This window comes from Hippocampus bargibanti, linkage group LG03 (assembly GCF_051943395.1).
Source record: "Hippocampus bargibanti isolate YZ-2025 linkage group LG03, ASM5194339v1, whole genome shotgun sequence".
Classification (NCBI taxonomy): domain Eukaryota; kingdom Metazoa; phylum Chordata; class Actinopteri; order Syngnathiformes; family Syngnathidae; genus Hippocampus; species Hippocampus bargibanti.
The window spans coordinates 13,948,227-13,970,708 of NC_142736.1; the positions used below are offsets into that span (position 1 = coordinate 13,948,227).

The 22,482-nt window shown below is 40.0% G+C and overlaps 1 protein-coding gene across 2 annotated transcripts in view; it reads left to right on the forward strand.

The window, feature by feature from the left end:
* znf609b (zinc finger protein 609b) overlaps window positions 1-22,482 on the forward strand; it is a 97,853-nt gene that overhangs the window by 3,426 nt on the left and 71,945 nt on the right. The gene's annotated exons all lie outside the window — the stretch shown is intronic.

A 22,482-nucleotide genomic window follows, 5' to 3' on the forward strand; every position in this document is an offset into this window, starting at 1 on the left:
TTGTCCATGTCAGACACAATCTAGGCTCCAGGAAATACGTTTACTTGAAAAAGGGGGTGTGGCCCTTGGGTTAAGCCTGTCTCAGGCAGAACTATGCGTAAAACGTCTGTTGTGGTCATATAACCGGTTTGTATGTGTTCGGTCAATCAAGTTTTTGTCAGTCTACCATTTGCAGTATAAATGCTTGCCAACACTTAATTCTGCCACAATTGTATTTTGATAATTGTTCACCCGAATCACATAAAGGACAAACTCAGTTAAATAAATAATATGGAAATAACTGTCTTTAGATTGAGGGCAGGGACCTGTCATAGCAGAGTCCGGCACCGCCATGTGTGGACAGTAGGGATATATATATAGGGCCTAAACTACCAGTAAGACTTTAGTTTGCTGACGAAGTTTCTTGGATAAGAAGCGAAACGTCCGACACCTTCAAAGAAGTACAGATGACGGCTGAAGAAACCTGCAGTAGTTTGCTCATGAAGAGTAGGTCAAAGTACCTGCTGAGCAGTGCAGAACTCCCAAAATGGTTGGATTGTATTGATTGCCACACACCTTAGTGCAATAAACCATTCAGAGAACCATTTTTGTTCAATCGTCTTGTATGATTTTTTTCCCTCCAGAATGATGATTTTTGTGACCACTGTAAGGTCTTCTTTTGTTCAGAGGACCACCAATAATTATTTCCACAGAGGTGATGTCATAGCAGGGTGACATATTTTAAGCCTCTTCTGATTTCAACAAAGATGGTTGTGACACAGGTCATTCAAATTTGGTGTCAATGTGGTGTTATGAACTATAACAGTTCTCTAGGTCTGAGGATGTCACATTCATTTTTGGCAGTGTGTCTGTTCCGTGGGATTATTTGCACATTACCGAAAAATCGTTTCCCATAAAAATCAGTAGTTGGCTGTACGCTGTTGAAATTTTACTGTGTAAGCAAGATGGTTTTACTGTGCTTGAACGTGTGTTTGTGGTGGGGTGTGTGTGTTCTTCCTCTATTGTACTTTCGTTATGGTTTTATTAAGGGGTGGTGGTGTTGTTGGTGGTGAGGAGCAGGGGGGCAGGAAACAAATGCGCAAGTGGGTTGCTATTTTAATCTGCATGCGGTTGTGGATCCCAAAAAGCAGGCAGGAGGGAGCAGGAGGTTGTGTTTGACAAATTGTATTAAAATAAAGTCAGCAGGAACAAAATCTAAAACATCAAAATCATCTGAACAGAGAAAAATACAAAGTATCAAAAGACAACCAATATTAAAAGTCCGCCAAGGTGAAACAAACAACAAGCACAGCATACAATGCATACACAATGCACAATGCATACAAAGCATACAATGACCCGACACCGAATGGTCGTGCCGGAAGTCCTTTTAACTGTCACCGATTGGGAACGACCAGCACCTGCAAGGCAGCAGGCAGGGCTGACAGCGCTACCCGTTGGTTGCCAATCCGAACGTGGCAGTCCGCCACTGATCGGGAATCGGGACGACCAGCACCTGTGCAGGTGCAGGCGGGGCCGACAGCGCCACCCGTTGGTCGCCAACCAGATCATGACAATGAATAAAATAAGAATTCGTCACAGGGTGCACTCATACGAATGTTAACTGTCGGTAGGTCTAACGATGATATGTGGTCGATTCTTTGGTCATATGGACAGTAGATTACATACTGCACCGTAATGAAAAAAAAAAAATATATATATATATATATATATATATATATATATATATACAGTAAAGTCTCGTTATATCGATATCGGATATATCGATAGTCCCGGTTATATCGATACTATTTCTATGCACGCACGGAGAAAATTACATGCAAACAGGGTCGGATATATCGATAGTCCCGGTTATATCGATATTTTTTCGGACTCCCTTGAATATCGATATAACGAGACTTTACTGTATATATATACAAGGGAGTCCGAAAAAAATATCGATATAACCGGGACTATCGATATATCCGACCCTGTTTGCATGTAATTTTCTCCGTGCGTGCATAGAAATAGTATCGATATAACCGGGACTATCGATATATCCGATATCGATATAACGAGACTTTACTGTATGTATATATATATATATATATATATATATATATATATATATATATATATATATATATATATATATATATATATATATATATATATCTCGACCGGAACGATCACGGAAACCAATGAGCTGATATACACCTCAGCATCAGTGATCCTAGAAATGCTCGGCTACAAGAGCAACCATGAGAGCCACGAGATTCATTACCCACCATGGAAAAGACGGTTGGAGGCCAAGATCAAGGCGGCTCGGAAAGATGCGAGTCAATTGACGGAGATCCAGAGAGGTGTGAATAAAAGGCCAATACCCAAGAGGTACATGCAGATAACCATACCTGAAGCACTCGAAACTTCCAAACAAAGGCTCCAGGCCTTGTCCAGTCGCCTAAAGAGGTACACGAAAGAGAATGATGGCTGAAGAATAAACATGCTATTCACAACACAACCTGCGAAAGTGTACGCTCAGTGACAGGGTTCTAACAGCAGAGCAGACCCTCCAAGGCTGGAAACTGAAAGATACTGGAAAGGCATATGGGAGAAGGAGGTCGCACATAACAGCAGTGCACAATGGCTGGTGACTCTGAAAGAGGAGCACAGCAACCTCCCTGAACAGAACCCAGTTACCATCACAGCGGCAGATATACAAGGAAGAGTCTCAGGTATGAAAAACTGGACGGCACCAGGCCCGGATATGGTCCACACCTACTGGCTAAAGAAACTCACAGCTCTCCACGAGCGCCTAGCAGCACAAATGAACCAGTTGCTGATGGATGGGACTCACCCAGGATGGCTAACCGAAGGGCGAGCAATCCTGATCATGAAGAATTCCACAAAGGGCGCAGTTCCTTCCAACTATCGGCCAATAACCTGTCTCTCCACAACATGGAAGCTCATGTCAGGCATCATTGCGGCTAAGATAAGTGGACACATGGATCAATACATGAGCAAAGCACAGAAAGGCATTAGTAGAGATACTAGAGGTGCCAAACATCAGCTGCTGGTTGACAGAACAGTCGCTCAAGACTGCAGGTCCCGACATACCAACCTGTGCACAGCCTGGATTGATTCCAAGAAAGCATATGACTCGATGCCACACACATGGATCACTGAATGCTTGGAGTTGTATAAGGTCAACAGGACCCTGAGAGACTTCGTTGCAAACTCGATGAGGATGTGGAAAACCACACTTGAAGCCAATGGCAAGACACTAACGCAAGTGTCCATCAAATGTGGCATATATCAAGGTGATGCACTCTCCCCACTGGTGTACTGCATAGGACTGAACCCCCTCAGCCAGATAATCACCAAGACAAGATACCGCCTCAGAAATGGAGCTACGATCAGTCACCTCTTCTACATGGATGACATAAAGCTGTATGCTAAGAGCGAAAGGGACATAGACTCCCTGATCCACACAACCAGGATCTACAGCAGTGACATCGGAATGTCATTCGGGCTGGAGAAATGTAGTCGGATGGTGACTAAGAGGGGCAAGGTAGTCCACACTGAAGGGGTCTCACTCCCTGAAGGAACAATAGCAGTACCTCGGTATACCACAGGCCAATGGCAACCTCGAACTAGCAACAAGGAAAGCGGCGACGACCAAATACCTCCAGCGAGTGAGGCAAGTCCTCAGAAGCCAGCTCAATGGCAAGAACAAGACCCGGGCAATAAACAGCTATGCCCTGCCAGTGATCAGATACCCTGCAGGAATAATAAGGTGGCCAAAGGAAGAGATTCAGACCACGGATGTTAAGACCCGAAAACTCCTCACCATGCACGGAGGGTTCCATCCCAAGTCCAGCACCCTGAGACTGTAAACAAGCCGTAAGGAAGGTGGCCGGGGACTAGTGAGTGTGAGAGCCACTGTCCAGGATGAAACATCCAAGCTCCATGAATACATCAAAGAGAAGGCTCCAATGGATGATGTACTCAGAGAATGTCTCAATGGGGAACAGAGGATGAGGTGATGGAAGAGGGACAATCATGGGAGGAAAAGCCCCTACACGGGATGTACCACCGAACCATAGCAGAAGTGGCTGATCTCAAGAAGTCCTATCAGTGGCTAGAGAGGGCTGGCCTAAAGGACAGCACAGAGGCGCTCATCCTGGCTGCCCAAGAGCAGGCCCTGAACACCAGAGCCATAGAGGCAGGGATATACCACACCAGACAAGACCCAAGGTGTAGGTTGTGCAAAGAGGCACCTGAGACAATCCAACACGTAACTGCAGGGTGTAAGATGCTGGCAGGGAAAGCCTACATGGTGCGCCATAACCAGGTGGCTGGCATAGTCTACTGAAACATCTGTGCGGAGTATGGACTGGAAATCCCAAGGTCAAAATGGGAAACACCTCCCAAGATCCTGTGGGACTTCCAGATACAGACCGACAAGATGGTAATGGCCAACCAACCAGATATCGTGCTCATAGATAAAGGGGAAAAGAAAGCCGTTGTCGTGGATGTAGCGGTCCCGAGTGAAACATCAATGGAAACATCAGAAAAAAGGAACATGAGAAAATTGAGAAATACCAAGGGCTCAGAGAAGAGCTGGAGAGAGTCTGGAAGGTAAAGGTGACAGTCGTGCCTGTGGTGGTCGGGGCAGTGACCCCCAAACTCGACGAGTGGTTGCAACAGATCCCGGGAACAACATCGAATATCTCGGTCCAGAAAAGCGCAGTGCTGGGAACAGCACGGATACTGCGCAGAACCCTCAAGCTTCCTGGCCTCTGGTAGAGGACCCGGGCTAAAATGGGGGACAGACACCACTTATGGTGGGTGAGACGCGGATTTATATATATATATATATATATATATATATATATATATATATATATATATATATATATATATATATATATATATATATATATATATATATATATATGAATTGGTGACTTGTAGTTAAGAATTTGATATGATTCCAATGCTTTGATGTCACTCTGGATCAATTATTTTGGAAAAAAATAGTAATTGAGACACTTATGTTTGGCAAAAACAAAATTAATGCCCATGGAAATGTTCTTTCTGTTTTTTTTTATTCTGTGAGTTGCTGTCAACATGGGAATATCTTTATGTTACATATAAACAAATGCAGTCACTTTTGAATGTGATTGCTTGAAATAATGCGCTGTTTACTGTGAGTCAATGTCGGGACAATATTATTTGACAGTGAGAGAAGAAGGTGCAGGTTTGCCGTTCACATTCGAAAGTATTTCCTCTGGCGTTGACATATGTTTAGCATAAACTGTGGGAGTTGGGCAAAAAAAAGACAGACAAGCCTTCTTGTCAAAAAATTGCTACGCAGCAACCTTTAAGTTGTGCTTTCTGAATGCACTATGTACGTCGGTTGCATTTTTATCATGTGTATGGCAATTTGTTGCATTGGGGGCAGTTCTGTCATGTATTTAAGTGATGAATATAAACACTGGGGTAGTTCAGACTTTTAGACACGATCAAAGCATCTTCTGAAGTTCAAGTCAAGCGTAGGCAAGGGAGAAAAGACAAGATGATTTAAGTGACTGCGATTGTAACACGTTTGTTGTTGCCAGATGGGTCGGTTTTACTATTTCAGGAACTGATGATGTGATGGATTTTTTTACACCTCTTGGCTTCACAGAGATTGGTTCCAAATCGGAAAACAATGTGCCATGGTTTCTGCTCTGAAATTCCTTTATGATGACAGAGGTTAAAGTCCTCCTGCGTCAGTGTTCATGGAACGGAAATTTCAATTATCACTCGGGAGAACAATGCGCAGGACTCTTAACTTTGACTGTGTTACATTTTTCTTAAGTGGCAAGGTGGCTGACGCTACTGGGAGCCCTGGATCAAATTTGAAAATGGAGGATTGTAAAAAAAAAGCATCACACTCTTTTTACAATGGCTGATGAAAGTGTCCTTTATGACTGGAGTCAAGCTCTGACTGTACCTGCTGTCAGCAGGATAATGGGCCATGACACATTGCTCATCTTCAACTCATCTTCAGGATGACACTCGGGTTATTGCACTTAAATGGCCTCACCTTTTGGTTGCACTGCAGTAATGGAAACATTTTGAATGTAATGGCTATCACTTCTATCCGTGGACACAGACCAAGACTTCCCAGGAAGCGATTACTGCACTGCAAAGAACTGCTTTTAAGAATTGTCAGAATCGGAGGGAAACAGATATGTGTGTGCTCATATTTTGGCCATTCTAAATATACAGCATACAGGCTTGCAATGGAGCTCTGTTATGTCGTGCGATGTCCTTGCAATGTTTATGCATGGAGAAAAAAGTAACGTTTTGAATCAGATGGAAGGTCTGGCCCATATATAAGAATCAAGTCTTTTTGCATTCTCAGTTGTACAGGAAATGCAGTTCAAGTACTTAAGAGACAAAGCATTCCCTTTGAAATATTACAACACACTTCCTGCTGCACAAGCAATTTGGTCACTTTTCTCAGACCTTATCTGAAAATGATTTCAGTCCTTTATTTGTCCCACCGCACCATTTTTGTTTGTGGAGAACCATTTTTTATTTGGAACATAATGACTTTGTGTTTGCGAAAGCACTTGAGCTTTCAAATGTGCCAAAAAAGATATCTTCTGTTTTGACAATTGTGGCATTTTTAGTCATTAATTTAATGTGGCATCTGCCAAACAGTAAAAAAAAACAGATAAACAAAAACACTGTTTAAAAGAGCAATTATCTACATTCAAAATGAACTGCAAATGTATGATTTGAATTGTAATGTTTTATGATGAACTGTAGTAAAGTTACTCATAAGTGCATCAGTTGGCTAAAATGGCAGAAGTGAGAGTTCAGCCCTCTCAATATTCATCTCGATGATTTGGACTGCAGTTCATGAGAAAATTTGTGCAATGTTGAAGCTCCCCCATATCGTAGATTATAGTGTCAATATGTTTGAAAAGTTGAATTTGTAGAGAGATTTTGGATCAGATTTAACCTTCAGCTCAATTATTGATTCTCATCATTACATTCACTGGGCGACAGCTCTGATCGGGCAGCGTAACGCAATTATCACATGGAATGGTCTGTTCCTTTTCCAATTAATCTAACAACATAGTAGAGCCATATTTACATGGTTGGAATAAAGATGGATGTCATACACAAATATAACAAGGCAGGCTAAGCATCTCAATAGCGCCGTTAAGAATGCATTTAGTGAAATTGTTTTGCATTTGTTGGGAGCCTCACTCCTTTGCTCTGACAGATGCCACCAGCAGCGACAGTGACAGAATTGTCAAGCTGCTGCCAGCATACAGTAGTTTCTTATTTCACTCTGACCTTTGTGCTACGTAAAGCTTTATGACAAAACCACTTGCAATGTGTGGAGGGATTCTTGACCAGTCATGCTTCAATCCAATGAACCGAGTTGCTTTCTGTCAAATTGACTGTACTTTCTCATTTGAAGGATGGCATTTAGTCAGTCAGCTCAAGCAGCAAATCTATGCCACTGATTCATGAAATCTCAACGTGTGGTGTGTTGGAGATCCCATAAGCAAAATGGAAAGCACATTAATTGTAAAGTGGCAATCTTTTTTGGGGGGGAGGGGTTAAGCTCCATTCATTTTTACTACATGTATCTAGAGAAATTAAAATGGGAGTCACTACAGAAAACCTAAATCAAATTGGTTCACAATTTTTTTCTCTCTCAAAAAGCCATTCATATTTTGTATATATTTCATAATGTATGCTTTTCATTGGACACCCATGATATGAACATTAATTAACTAATTCATGTCAAACACAAATGAGTAGAGTAGTATGCTGTAGAGCTGGGCAATTACAGTCAAGGGGTATAACCTGAACTGTTTGCCAGCCAATCACAGGGCACACAAAGACGACCGCCCGTACTAATACGACTATGGGCAATTTATCGAGTTTATTTAACCCGCCATTTATGTTTTAGGAATGTGGGAGGAAACTCACACAGGCACGGGGAGAGCATGCAAACTCAGGGCAAACAGGAAGGCGGAGGCCCAGATTCGAACACATCAATTTATGTAACGTGTTGGCTATGCTAACAAGACAACCTCTAATTAGACTTAATCACCTTTTTTATTCTTAGCGATTTGAATATAAAAGTAATCAGTTTGGTTCCTATAATCTGACAGTCATTCTCCCTAATAATAATTTACATTCCTTCAGTTCTGTTGAGATTAAATTATGATCCTGTTTGTCTTGTGTGTGTGATTTACATTGTTGCATTGCAAAACATCATCTTGAAAGCCCATTCAGGGCATTAAAGGGAATCGTAGTAGACAGGAGATGGATATGGAATGACAATGATGCATTTGTCCATAGTGATTAATGTGTATGGAAAAAGGGGAATGTAAAGGAAAGGAAAAGTAAGTTTGTCTGGAAGCTGTCAGGAATGCTAAAGGAATAACAAGCACTTTCTGGCTAGTACAGTTGATGTAACACACGTGACTTAAATTTTTTGCTTTGACTCTAGTCGATAAAACATTGTGTTGTAAAAAGCATATGTTAATTTAGCCTGTCTTTCATGTATTTCCGCAAATGGAATATGTATTAGTATTACAAACACAGAGATGGCATTGACAGACTGAAGCAGGGTGCCTTCTTTGTGAACCTCAAGTAGAATCTGAACAGCTGTCTTGTCACTGCCACGCTCATAATCATTGTTCACTGACAAGAACCAGTATTTTACTTTTTCTCTTGTGATTTATCAATGATGACAGTGAAAACCTTTTTTATCCTCATCATCTGTTAAGCGATCCTTCTAACCTCCTTTGGATGCGTATAAACACATTTGAGTTAGATTGCCATGTACTGCAACAGTGACATTGATGACTGAGTATATCATATAGATCGTGTCTTGCTCGGTTTGATAAGATTGTAAGAGGATCTTAAACTGACTGGATCATGTTGAGCTGCCGCTGGGAGCAAGACATTCACTTATTTGAGGTTAATGGTTGTCGGTGCCCTCTCCCGTTAGACATTTACATGGAAACACATCAACTGTCAGTGGTGCAAACAGTGGAGCAGTTTATTAGTCACTCAGCAGTGGCCTGCTATGTTGTAGTCACGAGGGGCCTGACTTCAGGGGTTTATGGATGAGCATGTGCAACACTTGGATTTCTCTCTACATTGTGCATTTCAGTCATATGCTCATTAAAGACACACATCTAAGAACTGGGTGATATGTAATGTAATTCGGTCAACAGTGAAGTGAGAGCTTCAGGAAGCTATTTTTAACTTAATTTTATTAACCCCACACTGCCAGATAATATATGAATTGGGTGATTACCAATTGCTGTACCAGGAGATAATGATGACAATTCTTCATTAACACTGGATGAAAAAAACTAATGTATGCCCCAGCTTAGCTTTGCAAATGTACTTCACTAACTGCGATGGCTTTTAGCATTTTAAGTGGCTTTGTGACATGTTTTAAGTCATAGAATGAAGGCAATACATTTTTGGATGACTCTTTCATGTATCATTGTAATGTGTAAAAAACTAAGCACGTTAACGCGATTCTTGTGACCCGCATGAGCACAGTAAAGGTACGTAGCGCACACAAGAATTTCCCAACACGGTCCGTGATTTGAGCTGTTGATTGGATAATCCAGGTCTTCAATTTGTTGCCAGTGAAAGTTTCGTATTTAAATTACTTATGTATCTTTCACAAGCAGAATACGACAACTTGACATGCTATGAGATGATGCAACTTTTTCCAAAAGTGACGTCTCTTCCTGTATTTTTTCTGCAACTGGACTTCCTTTGACTGGATTGCCCAATATTTTAGAATGTTATAACATATTTTTGACCAATTCTCACAAGTCCTGCAAAATCAGCCAATTAACCACGATGTTCCCGCAAATACATTTGTATGCGGTGAGAAATTAATTTTGACCCCCACGAATGCAACCCCAAATCCAATTATGACATTGTAAGAAACAGAATGTATTGGTTTGTGAATCATTTATAACTGATGTTATAGTGAGCACACTTGAAAGTCAAGATATTTAATGTTCAAAGTGAAAATGAAATAACATGATTGTTATTTTATTTATTTATTCCTTTGTATTTTTTTGCAGTCACTATAATGTCTGCAACCAGCTAAAAAAAGGGACAGGGCATCTTTACCACTGTAACCATCACCTTTCATTTAACAACTGTCAGGATAATATTCGTGGATGCTTTGTCTGTGGATTGTCTCCCGTTTTTGCTTGATTTGGTTTGTTTAACAGTCCAGGGTCTCAGGTGTCGTCTTTTACACTTCACAATGTGCCACCCATGGATCAAGACATGAAAGGAAGGAGATGTGGCTATTGAGCTGACTAGAAATAAGGTTTTTCAGAGTAGTCAGGTATTTAATGATGTCTCTTTAACAAATTGATGAAATTCATAATGCAAGTTAAAATAATTTTCCTGTTTAAAAAAGAAGGTTTTGAACTAAAAAAGTGGCCAGTCCTGACTGGATGATAAACATCAGCAGTGTTGGCTTGCTTTTGCTAGTTATTTACAAGCCAAAAAAGTGTTTTAATGTTGCCATAGATAATGTGTTCCATTTAATTGACTGAAATAATATTTAAAGTCTGGAAAATGGAAGAAACAAAAACTCTGACCGGATGAAAACCAATCAAAGAGCTTCATTTGTCGACACTAATATTGTGATTGTTGTAATTGGCCAAGGGTAGAGGAAGAAAGACAGGATATATGGAGATACCATTCTTTGTTTCAAAAACAATGGCAACAATTACGTTATGTGGCCTATTATATGCAAAGGACTCATCGACTGTTTCGATCAAAGCACTGCATCCATTGCGACTGAGCCAATGATGGTTATGCAGCGCGAGAATTGCAACATCGACCCATCTGCTCATTCATACCAAGGCTGCTTGTGTTTGAAAATAGCATGTGAATAGAAGTCATTTTTCTTGAAAGATTTGGATTTATACATAAAAAGGGCCATTCATAACTAGAGGTTCCAATGTAGAGTAGCTTTGAAGGAAGGGTGTCACGAAGCAAGGTCGACACATTAGCATTTACTAAGTTGTCTGCTGTTTTTCTGTTTAAAGTAGGTTATTCACCCATACACTGTATAATGTCATTCCATTCTTACAGGGACTGTATCGCCCAAGCACCTACAATATTCCCAGGTTCCTCGACATGTAAGATAGCCCTGGAATTATCATGGCTTTGTTGTCTTTCTCCGGTTATAAAACTAATAGTAATACTAATCGGGCTCAGAGCAGCTGGTGGTGTTGATGAATGACTTTTGCTTTGCATCGCAGTTATAAATTTCACTGAGGAATGTAGTGCCAAACGGACTTTTTTTCTCAGTGTTTATCAGACTGTGTGTGTGCCACAATGCACAATGTGAATTTAGAAAAAAATTGCTTTTTATACAAAAAAAAAAAAACAACAAGCAAATGAAACCAATTGGTCGTTTATTATTAAAGGACAACCGACGCCCCTGGACAAGTTGTGTCCATAATTTGTAAAATCACTTCAAATGACTTCTATTGAGCGTATTTTACAAAGATTCCACCACATATTGCTATATTTTACATTTTAAGACTCGCGCTGAATATTCAGGAATTCTTGTTTTCGAGTTGATGACGATCCCCGACGTGATGTCACTTTTGGAACGCCGCTGACCGAGAAAGTAACACACAATGCATTTTGCGGTACTTTGGTCTGAAAACTTCGTGTTGATCCGTCTTGATGGCGAAATTATAAGGAAAACACATAAATAACGCGATGGTGAATCGTTGTGTGTTGCACCAAGACTACTAGTTGATATTCGCTGACACAAATACCCAGCAGACATATCAGCCGATTTCTAACGGAGCTTGGGCGCCATCTTTTGCATTTTCTGGGACACTACGTTGCTGTCATTGACGGCTCGAACTGATATGGGAGGACTCCTTTAATCGATTGCAAACATTTATGCTTTCCTCTTCAGAACTATTTGAATCATATTCATAACTGGATGAGTAACAAGAAAGCGTCTTCTCTGAATCTGAACTCCGTGAGCCCAATGTTTTGTTTCTTGAGCAAGGCAAGACGACTTGGCGTGGCGTCACAAACTGGGAGCGGGACTTTCTGAAAATCCCCAGTTTCCAGCTGATTTGTGCCAGATTTTGGACACTTTAATTATTGGTGATTTCCATTTGACTAAAAATATCAGCCTACGTGTTTTGGGTATTTTAGATGCTATAAAATGTTTTTCTGATGTCAGTTTGGAAAAAAAAAATGGTGTTGGTTGTCCTTGAAGTAAAAACTGCTTTTTATAAAAAAAAAAAAAAAAACAACAACAACAAAGAACAAATGAAACCAATCGGTTATTTATTATAAAGTAAAAAGTATTTTCCGTTTTATATTCATAGTTGCCGGTTACCCAAGCGAACATATTTTTTTCAGTCTATTCAATTATTTGAAAGACTTTCCATTAAGATATTCAAATTGACATTTAAAAGTCCCCCGTTCTATTATTGTATTTTTCTATTTTCATAAAAAAAAAACTTCAGATCCCTGGCATTAATCTGCAAAAAAATTGCCTCTTAAAATTATAAAATGGGTCCACAAATGAGGTCATTGATTAGCAAGCTACTATGTTATTTTGAGCCTTAAATGACGTTGTTTTTTGCACATTTGTGTCACTTGGCTGATGCTTTATATTCACATTAGAAGTGACCAATTACATAAAGAGATTGGGGAATAAAACAATTGGGCATAATTCCCTGCAATGAGAGTTCTAAGTGTGAACTCCGTTTTTTTCCAAGTCATGCAATCAGTTTACGTCCGCTGCATAAGAGGTAGTCCTCGTCAGTCAGGCAGCATTCTCCCCCCCGGGACAATGGCTCGCTCCCACAGCAAGTGAATTTGAGGCTCATTTCCCTACCGCACGTACACCTCTGCTTGTGCGGCTACGGGTACCCCGAGCTCCAGGGTAGTGTACCGTGACATCAAGGTCAGCCACAGAGACCGCTGTGAAACAGCAGTCAACTGCCCAGAGTGCTTTAAAGGTTTTTGCTTGCACCGTGACACTATCCAGTCTTCACCGGATTCTGTTGGTGACAAAGGTCTTTCAAAAAAACGTGATTCATTTTTGCTGACAATATTGTTTTCTGATGTTTTCATTTGTTGTCATTTCTTTTAAAATAGTTTTTCATGGCGCTGAATAATGTTTGTATGCAACCTGCTAAATTCACTGCTGCAGGATATTTTAAATATTCATCATGAATGCAATGCAACAGATATTTTCCGCTCAATGTGTTTACATCATTGTGTTTGCTGGTTGGGACTTTACAAAGCCACTATCTTGCCCGTTTATCTTTTCCACGTTTCGAATGTTAAATTGCCCCAACTTTTTCAATAGGCTTGTCAGAGCTTTAAATGTCATTGAAGTGCAGAATTGTTTTTCCCCCTTCCAGTTGCAATTCTCAACTGACTTTCCTCTCCATTGGTCTGTGATCATTTTGCTTCAACTTCACATTGTTGTTTGCATCAGCTTTCCCCTCTGGATGTAATTGATAGCTTGATGGCTCACTCCCGAAGCATTGCGTCCAAAAAAAGAGGAGCATCTTGTTTGACATTACGGCGGTTATCTTATTTGTGTCAACGCAAAACCTAAATTGGGAGATCATTAGTAGTATTTGACAGTTTAAGTGCTCTGGATTGCAGTTTGAATGTTATTTCTGTTTGTGGTAGGCCCAGCCAACTTCAGTTTTAGACCGTGGTTTTGGCACCGTTTTTAGTGGTTGGTTGTGCTTTCAAATTACTTGAACAGTATGGAACAAAACAGCCTGGTTTTCACATTGCTCAGTGTAATATTTCCATATTTGGCAGACCAACATTGACAGAGGTCATTTTATGTTGTAACATCAGATTGTATCTATAGTCTATTCACCCAGTTTTACAAATGTAGCGACCTACAAAGTAGGAGAGTACCATATTTTCCGGTGTATAAGGTGCACCCAAAAGTCTTGATTTTCTCCACAAGATACCCTGCAACGATACCCTGTAACATTGAGTCACAACAGTTCTCACAACTACTGTAGTGCCTTGCAATTGGGCGTGCCTTATATTTGGAAAACCTTTATCTATTTAGATATTATATGTGGAAAATGGTTTTCATTCATTGAAGGTGCACCTTATATATGGAAAATTTGAAAATGCACCATTCATTGAGGGTGCGCCGTATACTCCTGTGCACCTTATACACAGGAAAATACCATATTCATTATATTCAACACACCACTGGTCTGTTTGGCTAGTAGACCATTAATAAGTAGGTTACAATATTAGTTGTTTTTTTTCTTCTCTTTTTTTAATCGAGATGTTACTTATCAATGTCAGGCCTGACGATTCAACACATGGCAATCTGTCATGTTTTTTAAATGAGACAATTTGATATGATGAAGGCGTTGTCGTTTTTTGATACATGAACAATGACTTTTCTGCCCCTGGACTGGTTTCCAGATAAGCATACGATTGGATTGGATTTGTCTTTATTATTCTCACAGTGGAGAAATTTCACAGCAGCAAAGTGATGAAAGGAATGAAAGTAGAAAAACAAAATACATGAGCTGGTGGAAAGGCAGCCACTCTCGCTGCGCCGTCTTGAAGCCAAAAGAACAAAGAAAACTAACATAATATGACACACAAAGACAATATGACAAAACAAAGGCACAGAGTCGTTCCTTCTTAAGCACTTTCTGTACCCTAATAATAATACAATACACATTGATTTATATAGCGATTTAACAACAGCCAAGGCTGTAACAAAGCGCTTAACATGGACAACTATCTTATACAGTACAGGAAATAAAGCAGTTACAAAGATAGTAGAAAGTGGCAGGAAGTAAAACTAAGATCAAATCTGAATCATGCAGAGTCAAATGCCAAATAGTACATGTGAGTTTTGAGGTGGCCCAGGCACGGAGGGAACAAGCAAACTCCACACAGGAAGGCAAGAGCTGGAATCAAACCGTGCACCTCTGCACTGTTAGGCAGATGGCTAAATAGTTGGCTGCTCGTCATCATTAATTTGTCATAGCACATTTAAAGGACAACCAACGCCTTCAGACAAGTTGTGTCCAGAATTTGAATCAAATGACTAATAAATCCCTTCAAATGACATCTACTGAGCGTATTTTGCAAAGATTCCACCGCATATAGCTATATTTTACGTTTTAAGACTCGCGCTGAATATTCAGGAAGTCTTGTTTTTGAGTTGGTGATGATACCTATCGCAACGTCACGTTAGGTATCGTCACTGACCGAGAAAGCAAACCACAATGCATTTTTATAAATACAGTAAAGTCTCGTTATATCGATATTCAAGGGAGTCCGAAAAAATATCGATATAACCGGGACTATCGATATATCCGACCCTGTTTGCATGTAATTTTCTCCGTGCGTGCATAGAAATAGTATCGATATAACCGGGACTATCGATATATCCGATATCGATATAACGAGACTTTACTGTAAATTACGCGATGGTGAATCGTTGTGTGTTGCACCAAGACTACTATTTGATACGAGCTGACACAAATTCCCAGCAGACAAATCAGCCCATTTCCAACGGAGCTTGGGCGCCATCTTGTGCATTTTCTGGGACGCTACATTGCAGTCCAGACGCCTCAAAATGACACGGAAGGACTTTCTTGAATCATATTCATAACTGGATGAGTAACAAGAAAGCATCTTCTCCGAATCTGAAGCCATTGTTTTGATTCTCGAGCAAGGCAAGACGACTTGGCGTGACGTCACGAAACTGAAACTTTCTGAGGTCATTTTAAAATAGTTTTGGGACACTTCAAATCATGTTTATTGGTGTTTTTCTTTTGACTAAAATATCAGACTGCGTGTTTTGGGTATTTTAGATGCTATAAAACGTTTTTCTGATGTCAAGAAACAAAAAAAAAATGTGTTGGTTGTCCTTTAACTCCTTTTCAAGACTATCTGGCTGTAATGTGTCTGAGCGCAAAACCAATCATAGGTAATTAAAAATAACATTAAAATTTGAACACAAAACAGAAGGGTGTTAAAACTTAAATCATGTTGTTCGTTGATTAAATGAATCAATAACTTATTAAAATGAAGTTGTGTTTGTGTGACCAGCATTGATGTGAACTCGTCCAGCGGCGATCAATGTAGCTGTATCGCATGGCAGAAACATCAATACATTGAATACATACATTTAATTAATAGGTGAATCACTTTGCTGCTGTGAAATGTAAATTTCTCCACTGTGAGACTAATAAAGGCATATCCAATCCAATCCAATCCAATCATTTTATGCACTTAATCTTTTTGTTGCAGGCCACATTGTCGTTACGGTTTGCCTTGAAGGGCCGCACAATAAACTGATGAAGTTTTCAAACCAGAAGTCAAGAATAAATAAATTTTCATTCAGACTATAGCACAGGTGTCAAAGTCGAGGCCCGCGGGCCAAATCCGACCCGCCACATCATTTTTTCGGCCCACGAAAGCAAATCAAACTTGTTAAATTCCATGATGATTGCTAAAATCTGAGCCAAAATTTCATATTTTTGGATGTCAACCACAATAAAAGTCATTATTCTTGACTTCAGATTTGAAAACGAGTTATTCATTAATTTGATGTGTGCTCTATATGTAATATTTGAAGGGATTTAAACATTCTAATGGGTTCCCCAAATTCATAACGGCCCTCGAGAGGAAACCATAACTACAATGTGGCCCGTGGCAAAAAATGACTTTGACACCCCTGGACTATAGCAAACAGAATGAAACTTAACGTGCTTTATTTGCTTTCGCCGGCCACATACAATTATGTGGTGTTCCAGATCTGGCTCCCTGGGCGTGAAACTTCTGCTTTAAATATTTCAACATTTTGTTTGCTTCTGTGGGGATTTTTATTCCTAGTTATACTAGCATTTGTACAAGTATCTTGTGTCAATGGTAGACAATACTACTCTTTACAATGATGCTAATCAATCTGGATGTTTTAATGATATTATTAATTGTACTTTTGTTTTGAAAAATACCTAAAACATACTGCAAACAAACAAAAAAAATGTACTTGTCTTGCAATGATGGCACAGATGTCAAATAAATATAAATAATACTTTACGGAAAAAAATGTTTGAAGACATCACTTTTATACTGTTAATCATTAAAACAATTTATTTAGAAAAACTACATACAGTGAGACCTCAGCTTACGAACACTTTATCTTACGGACTTTTGTCTTACAAACGTCAAATTTATGAAAATTAAACCTTGAAATACGCACTACTTTTCGCGATACACACCCACCACGGCTGGCGGAGTGCTCTTCGTATCTGGCGGAGTGATCTTCGGATCTTCGGCGGAAGCACACGACCGAACAGCGCTCTAGCCGGCGCTACTTTCCACGGCCCCTCTCTCTGAATTCACACGTCGATCGCCTCCGAGGAGCTTTTTTCAGATAATTTTACTATTATGGGACCGAAAAAAAACACCACAGGCTCGTGTTTAGCCGCAGAAGACACAAAAAATAAAATCACCGTTGAGGAGAAGGAGATCATTGAGAAACACGAATGAGGTGTGCGTGGCGTCACATGTGCACACCGTCATGTGAATCTCAGCCTGACACATCTCTCACGCTGTGTGTCATTTCCCTGAGAGTAACATTCTCCATTTCCACCATTGCCACCATCCTTCGCCTAAAAGCTTTACAGTGTAAAACTTCAGCGACTCGTTGAAATGAAATGAAATGAAATGGAATTGTCGCGAGCGGCGGCGCCGCCCCAGCTGTCAACTCGCAATTGACAATTTCGGCGTCATTAGTCACGTGAAAGCATCGACTAAATAACGCCTTTGTGTAAAGTTTACACAACACTGTAAAGCTTGTGGATGGTGGCAATGGTGAAAATGAAGAATGTTACTCTCAGGGAAGTGACACACAGCGTGAGAGATGTGTCAGGCTGCGATTCACATGACAGCCGCGGTGTGCACATGTGACGCCACAAATACACACCTCTTTCGTGTTTCTCACATCGACTAAATAACGCCTTTGTGTAAAGTTTACACAAAGGCGTTATTTAGTGTCATGCGTTTTAATGATGCGTTTTATTCCGCGTCCATGGGATCATCGGACTCGCGCCTTTTGTAGTAATAAAATGTCTGCCAGCACCTACGGGACTCGAAGTGGATGCAGATGACATCGAGGAGCTTGTTGCTGACCATAATGAGGTCCTCAACACAGAGGATTTGATTTGTGCAGGCTTTTATTGAACAGTTCCATCCAGAAAAGGCTATGAGAATAATCAACATGATGAATGATAATGTGATGCCTCATTTTCGTAAGACCTTACAAGTCAGAAAGCAACAGGTGTCAATTAAGAGCCATCAACGACCATCACAAATGTAAATAAAGTGACTTTATTAATACAGTGCAGTGTATTTCTTTCATTACAATACAATAGCACATTTATTATACATAGAATAAGGTATGCTCTGTGTAGTTTTAAGGCATATTTAGTTGAAAAGTATATTTTATGGAAACCTGGGAATGGATTATTCCCATTTTAATGGTTTCTTATGGGATTTTTTTTGTGATACACTTTTTGGTTTACACATTCTGTCTGGGAACCAATTAAGTTTGTAAGCTGAGGTGTCACTGTACAACGAAAGCTCAGTTTATGAATTTAATTGGTTGCCAGAAAGTCTGTGCAAGGCGAAAAGTGTGTCTTCCAAACATTAATTTCCCATAGGAAACCATTAAAATGAGAATAATCAGTTCCCAGATCCCCATAAAACATAATTTTTGACTAAATAAGCCTTAAAACTACACAGAATATACCGTATTGTATGTATAATAATTGTGATATTGTATTGTAATTAAACAAAATAATCTGTACTGTCTAATAAAGTCATTTTTATTTACCTTTGTGATGTTCGTTGATGGCTATATGGGAGGAGGTGGGAGGGAGGGGGTTACTCTTTGCAAGGAGAGTCACATTCCATAAGGACTGTAGTCAGGTGGGTTTGCCTATCTTTCATAGGCTTATGCCCAGGGACGGACTTCTCTTCCTGTGTAATGAAGGTCCGGTTAGGTACCTTTTTCCAAAAAAGGCCGGTTTCATCAGCACACGTGATGAGGAACATAGCCTTCTTCTTCTACCATCTTGAGGAATGATTCCTTGTAAGCTTCGGCAGCTTTATCGTCAGAACTGGCTACCTCACCATAATGAATGACACTATGAATCCCTGTACGACGCTTAAAGCTCTCGAACCATCCGTGGCTAGCCTATGGATGAAGAACTTCCAGGTTGACTCTTGATGATATCCGAGTGAAGTCGCCGTGCTTTCTCTGCGATAATTCCTCACTCTCACTGTCCCTTTCTAGCTGCTTTTCGTTAATCCAAATTAACAGAAGTTTTTCGACCTCTTCTATTGCCTGAGACCCTTGCTTCGACAACACGAAAACACCCTTAGCAACTCATGTACCTTTCATAGCTTCCTTGTTCCGAAGGATGGTAGCATTGGTCGACTTAGCATCATGGTACTGGTACGCTAAGTCACACAAATGCACACCTCGTTCGTGTTTCTTGATGATCTCCTTCTTCTGCTCGACCGTATTTTTTTTTTCTTCGCTTAACACTAGCCTGTCGTGGGGTCTTTTTCGGTCCCAAAAAAGCAAAAGTATCCACTCGATAACAAAAAAGTAAAGTAAGTGGAAAAGTAGTCTGGAAGCCACAGTGGCGCTGTTCGACCGCGTGGTTTGGTGTTCTTCCGCCGAAAACTAGTCCGCCAACCACCGTGGCGCTCCGAGTGGTTTGGTTCGTTTGCCAAAAACTAGTTCGGATACCAAGATTATATTCTCGCGAATTTAATGTTCATAAGGCGAAAAGTTTATTAGCTAAAGCGTTCGTAAACCAAGGTGTCACTGTATAGGGATTGGAACATCTTCCAATCAGCACATGTTGAGATTGCGATTGATTTCACCTCTGACAATGTGCATTAAGGTTTTTGATCCCTCCATCCTTCTCCAGGTGTTCCCATTCAAATCAAGAAAAAAAACAAACGTATGCCTCGCAACATAGTCAACCCAGAATATAGCAAATTACACCAGCGTGTGCTGGACATTGTAGTATGAAACCTTGCTCTGCTGACCCTTCAAAATCATTGATTGAGCACCCCAAAGTCAGTGACACAGTGACTCTGTGTTGGAAGTCCAAGTAGGTGGAGATGGGCCGGCGCTGGAGCCACAGCCACACAGCCATAACACCAACACGAAACCAGCAGATCAAAAAAACAGTTCAAAACATATTCAGTTCCACAACACGATGAACCATTTTATGTTAATGACCACATATCATATGCTAATATGATCTCATGGGAAGGAGTCACAAATGCCTCTTGTTGTACTGCAGTTGGGGAACATGGTTCGCTTCAGAATGGGAACATACATTGTAAGACTAATTCTCTTGTCTACTGTCTTTAAAAATGATACCAGAGAGGTAGAATGGGCAAAATTACATGTATCAATATGCTTTTCTTATATTCTTATATTTGCACTATGTACAGCTTGTTTTTTTTGTCTTTTCACCCCCCTCGCACCCCTTTTCGATTGCTGCTGTGGACTGCAAACCTCCCTCCCCATTGTGAGACTATTAAAAGCTTTCTGATTCTGAAAAATAGCATTTATGTAGCCTACAGAAATCAAAAAAACAGTTTCAATTATTTCTTCATGGCTTTTAACAAAACCATTGAGGTGAAGCTTTTCTATAGTGCCATTTTAAAAAATCAAATTAAAATGAGCCCCGGAGCATGTTCAGTACACGGACTTGTTTCCCACCTTGTCAGTAAAAGTAAAATGAAATGGCTGATATGTCACACAGACACTCTGACACTGACTAAGCAACCTGCAACAAATCAAATCTGTCACATTCCACGGGGGCAAGTCGGCGACTTGAAAATTTGTTTCAAAGCTCTGCTCAAGCACACTGTATTTGTGCTGCTTGAAAATAATCTCTGTACAGAACTACAACTTGTGACATGTTAGGAACCATTGCTACCGTGACATGTATGGTATGCGCTCCTTTCTGTTTAAAAAATGTTAGTTTCTTGCACGATAGGACAGGTATGTTTCATTGCGGAGGTAGATACAACCTAACCAAAATCAATGTGCCTCACAACTAGCTCATGAACATTCATTCTTGAGCTATTGCAGGCTCGTGTCAATAGTCTTAGGGCATCAAACAGTGACTTGATCAGGTGCGCTATTGCTGTGTTTCCTCTTCCTTTCATAACTTTGCTGCTGTGAAATATAAATTTCTCCACTGCGATACTAATACAGGTAAATGCAATCCAATCCAAAATTCATTTGATGGAACAGTATGTGTTTGCAAGACACATATTTCAACCCTGATCATGGTTTATGGGTTGGATACAATGCTGTGACAACATTTTGTCAGGATCGTAGGGAACAAAATGTCACACAGGAAGGCACATGTTAATTGCACATAAATCGTTGACACATCATCTTTGCACCTCCAAAATTATCACTTTGCACAAGACCCAAATATTGCCACATTTGTTGAGGAATTAACACTGAACTGTCAGAGACCATATTCATCACTTTAAATTGATCAATAATGCTGACACATGTTGATTGGCCAATAGTATTAGTTATTAAAAAATTACAATTAGGACATATAACGTATTAAGTGTTCTCAAAACTCAACAATGTCTTTTGTAATCCTCGTGTGACACATTTTCTAAAAATCAGAGTCTGGATGTTTTTTATGGCACATTCACAGGCAACTAGCATACATGGCACTATTTACTTATTATAAATAATAATGTGTGTACATTTTGAGCTAGCTTCCTTGATCACCCCTATTCAATGAAGCAACGTCCGACTCACTCGGTGGATTTAGGAGAAAACTAATGTTTTCAATGTTCACGGATTGTACAAAAATCAAGATATCATGGATGCACGTTATGTATCAATGGCACATGCTTTGATGTAAAACAAATGAAAAAAAAAACATTGGTTCTGAGTAAATTGAGTGGGTTAGAATAGAGGACATTGTTATTTATTTTCAATCTACATGCAACGCTTTTGATCGGAAAGGTTGCAATCACCATGTCTGAGATGATAATGATGTTCACACATTTTTCTCATGCATTTACGATCTGCAAGTAATCTCATAGATCATTGCAGAGTTTCACAGAACCCGATGGTTGCTCCATGGGATACCTGCTGTGGACGTTTGAGTTTGGTCGGTGTAGTATTCGAAAAAATTACTCGTTTGTTTCCTTTTTTTTTAGGTTAACATTTACAGCGTAGTCAACTTAGCTACAGAATCCATTAAAAGGTTGCCAGATTTCTTTTAACCTGGTTCTCCCTGTTGTTCAGACTGAGAACACAGATGGAAAAAAACATCCCTTTAGAACAAGAACACTCCA